The 12,272-nt window shown below is 37.8% G+C and overlaps 1 protein-coding gene across 3 annotated transcripts in view; it reads right to left on the bottom strand.

The window, feature by feature from the left end:
- CTNNA2 (catenin alpha 2) overlaps positions 1-12,272 on the bottom strand; it is a 456,724-nt gene that overhangs the window by 103,301 nt on the left and 341,151 nt on the right. The gene's annotated exons all lie outside the window — the stretch shown is intronic.

The following is a 12,272-nucleotide window of genomic DNA, read 5'->3' as shown; positions in this document are numbered from 1 at the left end:
ACTGGACTGAACGGATCTATATAGGACAATGGTGATTACCCACATTGCAAATTGATGAGAATTTAAAGCTGCACACTACACTACTTTAAAAACAGTTCAGCTCACTTAAAAGCCAAATATAGATTAAGCAGCTTAACTTCAAGCAACCATTAAAAATATTAGCCTGAATATTTCTAAGCTTTCTCGAATTCCTGCACTGAATAGTATTCTATGCAATAATGAGTATTTCATTTAGCACAAGCCTTGTGCTTCATATTCTCTTTCAAATACCTTCAACAGGTATAAACAGAAAACCTGTCTAAGCATTTTCCAGGGGGATTAAAAAACATACTATAATTTATTCCAAAGGAAAAAAAAACACCCTACAAGTTACTGAAGATTAAGCACCTGTTACTTCATAAAAACATCTGTTTTAAAGATTATTACTGTAAGAATGATGTCACTAACTTCTTCTCTACCTTGCTAATAACCACTAATTAACGTCAGACTTTGCTAAAATTTGAAAGACAGCCAGAAAGATGACTGAAATCTTAAGTAATTCTTCCTGGAAGCTTAATTGCTATATAGCAGTATGGATCAGAAACATTTCTAGCATGTTTTCTCCAGCTTTTTGGCTGTTAAGAATGAAAAACTGTGGACTCAAACACAAGCTGGGAGCTATTCAGCCTGGAGGTCTGGCTAGCCATTGGTCTCGTTAAATCATGCATTTTTAGTTAGATGAAACATCAGGAAAGGTAATTTGCTCTCTTTTGCAGTCCAGACAAGAAAGCTCTAGCTAGACAAGGTGTCATCAAAACACCCAATCATACTGAAATATGGTATATTGTTAGGCACTGTAAGTATATGATCCAAGATGCATTTGCTGTTTGAGAGCAGCAATTGTCAGCTCTATTTGAATAAGGAGAAAGCTAACTTTGGATATTTCCGTTCAATCCCCGAGTGGTGCAGTAAAAATAAACAGAGCAAAATAGCATACACGTATTTGCATGAAGTATTCCTTTTATTTCTATTACAACTAAAGCAGCTAATGTATTAAGAACAGCAATTCTTAATTCCCCTTAAAAATTAACTCTACTCAGATTCTACCTGGAAAGTATTTTTCCACTTCCAAAATGATTAAAGGCACTCAGAATAGCTAACAGTAATACATACAAACAGCGGGGAAAAAAAGACAAAAAAGAGAAGAAGAATATATCAAGGAGACCTGCCAACAGTTAGGAAGCTGGTGTGTGGTTGCTACTACCTATCACATTGTCACCTTGTACTCTTTCTTTTTTTCTCTCATCAATCTGCTGATATCCACTTGCTGACTCTTATTTTATTCTTACATTGAAAGCTCTTTGATCCTTTGGGTCTGTTTGCACAGCATCTTATACAATGAGATCCTGATCCATGAATAGTTTTCATAGGTACCATCTCAATACAAAGATAAACACTAATGTTGCTCCAAATAGATCAAAGCATTGTAAAAAAAAGGAAATATACACTAAGATGTTAAGTGTCAGAGACTAGCGCAGCAGCATAGCACTCAGCAGTATATGGCTGATAGATATCCACTATGTATATCATCCTTCCCTACTAAATGAGGGGTTTCATCTATAGCCAGCGTTAAGGGAGAGATACTGCCAGAGAGGGTTCGTCTCATGTTTGCTTAATCACCCTCTGCAGATGTCCATCTTCCAACACTTGCTGAGAAACTCTGCTCCCATGTCAGATGCCTCACTTCGGTACCTGCAGCACGACTTTTTGAAGTCCATTGTACCAAAATGGTTACTGAGAGAGTGGTGAGACGCTGGAATAAGCTGCCCAGGGAAGTGGGGGAGTCACCATCCCTGGACGTGTTCAAGGAACGTGTGGACGGGGTATTGTGGGACATGGTTTAGTGGGCATGGTGGTGTTGGGTTGATGGTTGGACTCGATGATCTTACAGGTCTTTTCCAACCTTAGTGATTCTGTGAAATAGGCCAAATGGTAGCGTTTCCAAAGGAACAGGCAAAGGCTTTAAAAATCCCACATGGTTTCCATCCCATTCTCAGGGAAAAATACTTAAAAAAAATCCACTTGCTCAAGTTCAATATGAGTGTCAATAAACCTTACTGTGCGCTGCACTGAAAAAACCTTACTTTACATGTTAAATAAACCCTGACATTTTGGTATTTATATCATTCCATAAGGAGGTATCTGTTTCAAAGGGTTGTGTTCAATGAACAAACAATTCAATTTTTAATCAAGGTTAATGTGGTATTATAGATCCGATTATAACAATATGCCCCATGGAACTGTAAGAAAAGTCTCAGGATGTTTAAGTACAAAACTTATTTTCATCAGTATTAAATACCTTCAGTCTACAACCACATGCCAGAAATCAATAAAAAGGACAGTAAGAGCATCAGCTAAGCAGCAATTTGGGGTTTACCACTGTAAATGTACAGCTGAGTTATATCTGAATAAAAGTGAATGAATAAAACTGATATCTTGTTTCTAATGGTAGCTGTATGTTGCCTTCTGCAGTTCAGATATGCAGCAGCTAAAAAGATATCTGAATTCTGACTGTGACGGGTTTGATAAATATAAAATTAACAAATTCTATTTTCCTATGCCGTGTTAAGCATAGATGTCAGTAGCATAATTCTGACCCCTCCTGTAAACACACATTAGAATTTCTTTAGAAATTGGTTATCCAAGTTTCAGGACGCCCTTGCATTGAAGTTGAAAGGTATAGTTAACGGTTTTTATAGACGCAGGAGACCACAAATTTTGCTATCCATCACCACAGGCTATAAAGAATGACTTAACAAAATCATTTGTTAAATGTGACAGGAGTATGAACATAAGACATTCATCCAATAGCTGAAATGGAGACATGACAAGGTAATATTAATTGCACAAGACAGGACATTTAAAAGTATTAGCTCAGCATTACCAGTCTATTTGATCCAATTAGGGCTATTCATCAAGGTAAATAACTACTGGAAAACTTATCTTATACATTCCTCTGCATACTGCAACAAAGTCCAGCCAAAGCAATGGCTAATGCATCCAGAGATTTTACTGTTTCATAGAACCAACATCAGGTCACAAGGGAATGGGAGAAGTCTGTGGCTTGAATTTAAATGGCCATAAAACATGCAGCAAAACCACATCAGGTTTTATTCTAAAACCAGCATGAGATCTTGCGCTTGTGCATACATTGACACGTCTTTGCAATGCCTTAATTTACCCTGCATTCTGATGTAAATATTATGACACAAACTAGTACTCAAAAAAATGCTTTAGGTTTTTTCCCCCCCACACTGAATATTTAAGTTAGAGGTGACTTCAAAGTGTGGGTCATTTTCACTACATGAAACTCCATTTGTTAGAGGAGAAAGCAGATTAAATAAAGGTCTTGCTTAATTCTTTTTATGATGGAGAAAACTTTATTAATTAACGTATAGCTAAAAGAATAAGTTTGCCAGACCAGCACAAAGATATAAAAGGAAAACATCAAGACCTGCAAACATTTTTAGAGTACGAATGGTATACCACAAGGCAGATTTTATGTCTTTCCAGTTCAGTCAATTTAGTCAGTTTATGGTGCAGTCAGTTGCTGGTTTTGAAAGCATCATGTTCTACTCTTTAACCAGTATTTAGGGCTGGTTTTATCATTGTCTGTTCACAGCTATAATTGAGCTCAAAGAGGTTAAACTCCCACTGAAATGATGTTTTCCATGGCTATATAACAATTTTAGAACCAAAATGTCTCAGCGCTACTTACAGTCTAGTAGAGAATTAAATGTCTAATCCTGACACTGGAAGGTAAAGTCACAGCAGGAGATTAATGACTCTAACAGATTGTTAAACTTTATAAAGACTGGCCGTATAAAAGCTATCTGTAACAAAAGTTTACCAAGGAGCACCTTATTCACCATTTTCTATTTAACGTGCATTACAAGCTGAACCCAACTCCCATTTGCAGCTGCAAAGAACTCCCAAACAGGTATTAATTTAATTGAAAGATGAAAATAAAGCCTTCTCCACTGCAGTTGAAGTGTGTCACCTCCAATATATTGTGAACTTGAGTTCTGGAGAATAAGACAGTGACCATTAGAAGCTACTGCAGTATAGTGCTAAAGAGAAAGTCTCAGTCGATTTTGCATGCTACAACCCATGAAGATGTGACCAAAAAATGGTAGATTGGGGGACGTGGACACTAATGCTATCAAATATGTCTTGATAGATTAAACAGCAAAGAAATTAAATTTTAAAGCATGTATCACACTTGGACACCCAGACTACAGATTTCTGGAATATACTACATAAAAATATTTAAGATTTGAGCCCAAGATAAAAACTCAAGAAGAAATGCTGTTAGAAAGACTGATCATGCTTCTGCATATATTTTTCTGCGTGTGAGCTTTCTTCTCTCTAAAGAGAAACTTCCCTAGTCAGGGAAAGACTGGGGATGCATTTACTAACGGAAAGCAACTTGAAGTGACAAGTTTTAACCAGAAATTTGAAAGAGAATAAGACACACGCAAGAAGAGTTCCTCCTAGTTGTAGGTCACTACAAAGGATTCCTCAAAATGGTATATAGCTAGAAGCACAGAACTTAGTTACCAAGTACATAAGTACTTAATCCTCATTGATACTTCTTTTTTTGGGGGGGGTGGTGGGGTGTTTTATCAGTTTTTGACTTAGAAATTTCATACTGCCTTTTCAAAAAAATATTTTTTGGCAAGAGCAAGCCTCAGGCATGCTAACAGCACTAGAGCAGTTACATAAAAGCAGAGAAAAACGTATAAGCCTGGGGGACAGACATCCACATACCCCCCAGTTATATGAGTATTATCAGGGCAAGAACTCTGTCTTGTTTCATGTCTGGATAGAAGAATAAAACCCTAATACCAATCGGAGTGCTGGGATAGCACCAAATACTTATCATTTCTAACAATAAAGAATGATAGAGGGCTTTAAAAAGGTAGAGGACAGTACAGAGATTACCATCAAGAAATGATGGAAAAACAGGAGGACAGAAATCCAGGTAGGGACTGAACAGTCAGTGGAAAGTGTTAGTGAAGTCAAAATAATCCAGAAGTGAAAGACAGTGATTAACTTTCACATTTTGTGTGACCTGGGAGGGTACAGTTGTGACAAGGAGAATATGGAAAGATGAAGTTGCAGAACAGGACATTACACATAGGAACAAAGAAGAAGGGAAAGATTGTAGGAGGTTACCCCAGCAGGGAAGAAAATGGATAGGACTTTGAAAAATAACCTTGTGAAAACCAAGGAGGACTGTAAAGTGTCGAAAACGTCACCAAGACTGCAAGCCCAGGGGTTCTGATGCAAAGGAGGTGAGAGGTATGACAAAGAGGAGGTCAATGAAGAAGAATAAAAATAATGGATTAAACCTCCATGGATTAAACTGAGAAGCACAACACATTATGTATCTTCATGTATTGTCTCAGGCTCTTTTGAAATGCTATTTAAATCAAGTAGAGTGGCTTTGAAGCTTTACATTTTTTGTAACTACAGTAAATAAAAAAAAATTGGGGACAAAACTGTTTTGGGGAGATTTAATAGCTATTTGGTGACAAATGGGAAGGAAGCTGTCTATGAAAACCTTTCATGAAGTTATCCTCACTATAATAAGCACTCATAGTAACTTCACTTTAAAGCAGTTAGATCCAAAAAGCTTTAAAGGGTTAATAGAGTAAGCGATACACATGTCACAGTTGCATTGCCACCTACCCCAGCTGCATGAACAGGCTGGCATGTTAAATATTATCCTCAGCTTCTCTAAGAGCTAGAGATTTAGCCTCAGTGAAAGCTGATGACAGCTGCCTTTGGTAGACCTACCCATTGGAGTTCCAGACAATGGCTGAAAGAAGATTAAAAATTGATTGTGTTCTGCAAAAATGGATTTCTCATCATCCTTTCCAAGAGCCACTCAAAGTTACAAACTGATCCTGCCCCATGGACAGAGATGATTGATATCTGATACTATCAATTATCATCCATACCTTTCAAAAAAGCCCTTACTGCAGTTAGATTACAGCCTGGTTTTTTTTTTCCTGGGTTTGGTTTGTTTTGTTGGAGTTTTTGTTTTTATTCTTATTTTGGTTTTGTTTTCTTCTCCTTTGCAGTAATTTTTATAAAGCAAAAACTGAAAACAAAACTTTTTGTACTTCTGGTTGCTTAATAACAAGTAAAATTAAAGACATTTTATAATACTTTAGAAATAGTGTTACTGAACAAAATTAATGTCAATTAAGAAAAATGCAATGTTGAAATGCCATTTGGAAATTAAATTCTACCTACTTTGCCATTGCTCATAAATCCAATAGGAGGACAGAATCACAGAAGGCTTTGGAAAAGGACTGTGTTTTCCTCTGCTTTTACAGTGCTCCCTACTTCATGCTGCTGCATTATTGATAATGAACTTCAACATTTGAAGCTGTCCAAGTTTCTATAAGTTTCTTTAGCTGATGTGACTACAGGTTATTCTCTGGTTGACACTACAGAACAGCGAGAGCATCTTTATGTAAAACTATCATCAGAAAGATATTTCTTGGAATAGGTTTTGGGGTTTTTTTTTTTGTTTTGATTTGGGTTTTTTTGAGTAGCAACATTAGACACTTCTGTTGAATTTTTCCCACATTTACAGCGTCTCTCATTAAAAAGAGTTTTAAGAACTCCATACTTGTTTCTCTGCAGTGATTATAGAGCTAGGCATCTTCCACAATTCCTGGACTGAGTACAAAGATTTGTTGAAATATGCGAGTTTCTACGAAGACTCATTATTTGAGGAATAATAGACAAACTATATGCAGTAACCTACTCTAACACAATATAGCTGTCACCGAGTTTTGCCTCATAATTTCTCACAAGGCACTTTGAAAGGCCAACCCTCTGTGCTCACAACTTCATTCAGCTAAAAAACATAAAAATCAAGTCTCTATTTCAAAAAGCAAAAGCAGCTATAGCTACTACACTCTTTAGATTTTGCCAGACAAAAATAATCCATCATTACTATTATGTTGGAGATCAAACTTCCCTTCATTTGATGAAAATGCTACACACTGTAGCCTTACACAAAACTACCTGATATGGGTATAGTTTCCTGAAATATGGCACCATATGTGCATCAGTAAACATTATGTGTAGAGTAAATTAAACCAAGCCTTATAATTAGGCAGTAAGGAAATTACTGCAGACCTGAAGAGTAAATCAGCAGTATTAAAACACTCTCCATTTCCTCAGAAGCACTTCAGAGCACCATAAAAACCTCAATGTCACAGTGATAAACATCTAGAAGAAATGCGTTTTGAGGGAGACAAAGACACATGCATTCAAATAAGTTCAAGTCAAAATCACGATTAAGTGTAATTTAAATAACAGTTCATTGCCTCTAACTTTTAGGTCAGATTTTTAGACATTTTTCTAAAACTCCTTTCCTAAAGTAAATACACCAGTTAGTCCATCAAATGGGAGCAAGCAAAAAGTGGATGCAGTATTGAACAGCATGCCAGGGGCTTACAGTTCCTTCAGTCCAAGCTGGGGAAATTCAGAGTTTGCCTAATTCTGTTGCTTTAAGGAGTGGCTATAAATTCAGTGGAAGCTGAAAAAGCAGAGGACTTTATCAAGTAAAGCATTACTATCTCTGCTTTATAAGCCAGTATTAATACAAGACTCACGTCTAATACCTTTGTACAAGCTGCTAGAGAGACCCAGTAAAGAAGTACTGATGTACAGGCGATGTGGCGCACCCACGTTAAATGAATACAAGAAATAAACACATAGTGCTGGCACAGAAATAAATCTGCACTAGCATTTGATAGACTGCTTTCAGAAAGCCAGCTTCCAGATTTCCATAACCAAGAGCACTAGAGTCAGTGCAGGTGAAAACATAACCTATTAAGTAACAAGGAAAAGGGGATGAGTTTCTAATGAGCAAGGGCTGATGCCGGAGGTGGCCTTAGGTTCAAAGACATGTAGATTGACTTATGGCTCTCCCTTTAAAAAATGCCAACATTCTGTCAAGAAACATTTTCACACAACAGAATGAAGGAACATCACCAATCACAGTGCGCTATCCCTTGGGAACAACCGATACATCATCTTTGGTAATATAGCACAACCTTAGCAAGACTCCTGTGGATCATCTATTTAAGTATGACCTTGCTTCACCTTTGCTTTCACAAAATAAATCTTTAGCAAACATTTACACAAGACTAAATTTTGAAGTTATAACCTCCTTGGATATTCTGCTACTACTTAACACTTGCATGAAGTTTTGCATCTTCAAAATGCTGTATCAACCCTTTTACAAATTCTCAGTGTTACATGAGCTAGGTAAGGTCTATGACCCTCTCTCTGTGTTTTTAGCCCTCCTTAAATTATACGGACCTTGAATTAAAAAAAGCCACATTCAGGATTTATAACTTTAACCAGTGTCCTCTTGTCTGCAACATGCGCACATCAGAACCCACATTGATGGTAATGAGAGGCACAGCTTGCTTCCCCAGCCCTCCTAGAAATGCACCTATTGCTGCAGTGTTGTCTGGCTCTATAGCTTGAAAGTAAAAGGACTATTTACACAAACCTACCTTGAGGCTCCTATCTTCTGGGTGTCTAAATTAAGAAGCAGTTTGCTCATGACTCCCTACAGGCAAAGCAAGATGAGCTTTTCTAAAATACATCCTTAAAACCCCAAACCACCCCCTGAAAGTGAACTCTCTATTGACTGTATAGGAGATTGAAGGAAAACCAGCTTCCTTATATTATCACCCAATTTCCATACTTGACATCAGCTGGTGTGAATTCTCAGGGTTCTCTTTTTTCTCTTCACCCCACCCCCTCAATACAAGTTGTTATTTCTTTGGGTGTGCTCTTCAGCTTCTCAAAGGAGCTGAAAGGAATTGGTTATCTAATATCTATTAAGTTTGATTATAATTGAGTTCACTGTTTTCTTCTGAAGATCTTAGTTTTGTTTTGCTTTCTGAGTGCTCGTACTTCCCTTGGGCTTATATCTTAATGTACAGATGCTCTGTACCTCTTTAAGCTGGTACAACACAGAATACCTAATTTGAGGCAGCTTCACCATCAGAAGCAACTTTATTTTTTTGTGTTTCAGATTATTCTTCTGAAAACCAGACAATAAATTTGCTTGTCTTCATAGAGCATTTTAGAAGGGAGAGAGGATAAACCAAAAATTTAAGTCAGTAAATCATGATTCAGGGCAGCAAGTTTTAATTTCTAGGTGCCACTGGCCCTCCCTACAGAATTTGACAAGTCATCTGGTCCCTATATGAAACAGTAGCTCAGCTGCAAAATGATGACGATAAAATTTTCTCTTTTGGAGGGAGTCCTGTGTTTTCTTCAAAGCATTCACATGCTGTGAAGAAGCAAGCTATGCATATACTTGAAGAGAGAGAGATTTAAGTCTGCAGACCAAAAAACATTATGTAAATGTCTATCCATAGTACAATTTGCATTGTATGGGTTAGTTGCAATAAAATCTGTTTCAGTGGAACACATTTTTTCAGTTTTAGGTTTCCCTTTAGTCTAATTGCATGAGTTAATATTCTGTTTTTTCAATCTGAGAGTGTCTCTAGAGTCTATGTCAATTTTTGGCAGGTTTCAAAGTGCTAAACATTTTTTTTTTTACCGCAAATAGCATTCATAAACAGTAGCGATACAACTTAATCTAAGTGGAAGTGACTGACATAAAGAGCAAATGGAGATACACTGCCTCTCAAGACCTAGGAAAAAAAGATATGACAAATAAGCCTAAGAACATTATGAAGCCTGTTATCTAATTCAGACTGTTGTAACCCATATTAAAGAAAGTACACCGAATTGCGAGTACTTTCAGATACCTATGAAGCAGGTAAAAACTGAGTATGATCAAGAAGTTCTCTCCAAGATCTTTATTTTACCAAATTTGCATGAATAAATTACAGGAGGTATTTTTTCATCTACCTTTAACCTTTTTAAAGTTTGACTTCTAGCCTAATATAGGTACTGAAACTATAAAAGACTAAAAGATAAGGAGTATAATAATTGGAGCTGTGCAACTGAAGGGAGGAATGCTGGAGAATACGGCTGATAGCAGACTCATGAATATCATGCCTGTAGTCCACTAAGTGTCTTACAGAAGTATTTGCGAGAGCACAGCTTAGCACAAGGGTAATGTAAATGACGAATCAAAAATACATAAAGGTCGTGTGAAAGGATGTACTAACTACATGGCACATAGAGAATTGATTAGAGGTATAGAAAGGGGAAACATGACTTGGATTTTTTATATTTTTTTTTAATTTAGGCTGCTGCAAAGCATGTGACTGAACAAGTCTGGGTGTGTGACTGGTAGAAAGACATCATAGCACTGTCATTATTAATATTAGTTTACGCCTACATGGCTAAACCTAATCCTGTGTACCCAAAAGTGTGTCAGCATTCCTAGGGTGCTAGTAGTGGCTATCAGGAAAAAGCAGACACTGGGAAGAAGAAATCAATATCCTAACCTCCATCAATATTCATAAGGAAGAGGGAGACAACTCATCCAAACTAATACAGAAATTGTGGAAGTGCCTACCTTTCAGCTTGCAGCCTACAAAGTAGCTGAGATTAAATAACCAACTTTTTAAGGACAAACCACAGCCACAATGTGAAACCCGTTCTTGGAAAATCATATGGGAAAACAAGCCACATGTTGCTGTAGAAAACATATTGAAGGGTTTATTTACGGATAATAACATGCTATAGTTATACAATACCAATATTATTAGCAAAGTATCACAGCAGGGGGTCCTAAAATTAAATATAACTTAGAATATTTTGAGTGTTGTTGCAGATAACAGAGAAAACCAGAACAGGACCACAGTCTTCACCATAAAGGCTTTTGTTTCTAGACTGGTTTTCTGAGGAAATGAGGCTTATTACAGTAACTCTGTCCATTTTTTCAAATACATTTTAATCTGTTGGCCAATTTTAAAACCATCTGACCAACAGAAAAGGTCTTGAGCATGCTAAATAGCTGAAGTCTGATGAAAAATTGTCTGGGTAGGAACACAGTGACCTGAATTAGAGTCCTATGGAGGGAAATTTGTAACATGAAGTCAGTAGCTGGCTGGCCAGTGTACCAACGTAGGTACCCAGCTGGCCGACCACCACGCGGGTACCAGCTGGCCAGTTGGCAGAGCAGGTGCCAAAACTAGCTGCACATCTTCCTGCATTTCACCGACCAGCCTGGCGTAACAAGCAGAGCAGCAGCAGAGAGGAGAAGGATGGATATGAGAAAACAGAATCACAGAATCACAGAATCACTAAGGTTGGAAAAGACCTGTAAGATCATCAAGTGCAACCATCAACTAACACCACCATTCCCACTAAACCATGTCCCGCAATGCCTCGTCCACATGTTCCTTGAACACGTCCAGGGATGGTGACTCCACCACTTCCCTGGGCAGCCTCTTCCAGTGCTTCACCACTCTCTCAGGAAAGAATTTTTTCCTAATATCCAGCCTGAACCTCCCCTGCTGCACCTTGAGGCCATTTCCTCTCATCCTATCTCTTGTCACTTGGGAGAAGAGACCAACACCCACCTCTCTGCAACCCCCTTTCAGGTAGTTGTAGAGAGCGATGAGGTCTCCCCTCAGCCTCCTCTTCTCCAGACTGAACAACCCCAGCTCCCTCAGCCGCTCCTCATCAGACTTGTGCTCCAGACCCCTCACCAGCTTCATCGCCCTTCTCTGGACACGCTCCAGCACCTCAACGTCCTTCTTGTAGTGAGGGGCCCAAAACTGAACACAGGATTCAAGGTGCGGCCTCACCAGCCAAGAAGAAATATGAAAATCAGAGACCAGGAGAACAAGCACAGGTATTTTGAGTCCAGAAATGACGACGGCTTTCCATGTTCAAAATCACCATCCTAGCTACTAACTGTATATAGCTACTAATAGGATATTGGTGCTATTTTGCTTTTTGTGGTTGAACAGGTTGAACTGGATTACACCCAAAATGACATAGTCTAAGTTCACTAAACAATAATCAGATGACAAAAAATACCTTTCGATACTGCACACATAGACTTAGATATCTAACAATAGCCATAAGTTCTATTAGACATCCACTCCATTAAAACAGAAGCCCAGGACATCAGTTTAAAGATTCAAAGTATTTCTCAAAATGCAATGGGTAATGTAGTAATTTCTGGACTTTCCACTTCACATTTCTTATTAATATATTTTGTAATAAAGTTTTGTTGCCTAAAACTGCAAGGAGAA

The sequence above is a fragment of the Gavia stellata genome, chromosome 5, assembly GCF_030936135.1.
Source record: "Gavia stellata isolate bGavSte3 chromosome 5, bGavSte3.hap2, whole genome shotgun sequence".
NCBI classification, from domain to species: Eukaryota; Metazoa; Chordata; class Aves; order Gaviiformes; family Gaviidae; genus Gavia; species Gavia stellata.
Note: the sequence above shows the minus strand (reverse complement) of the source record. Positions and strands in the feature narration are given on the sequence as shown.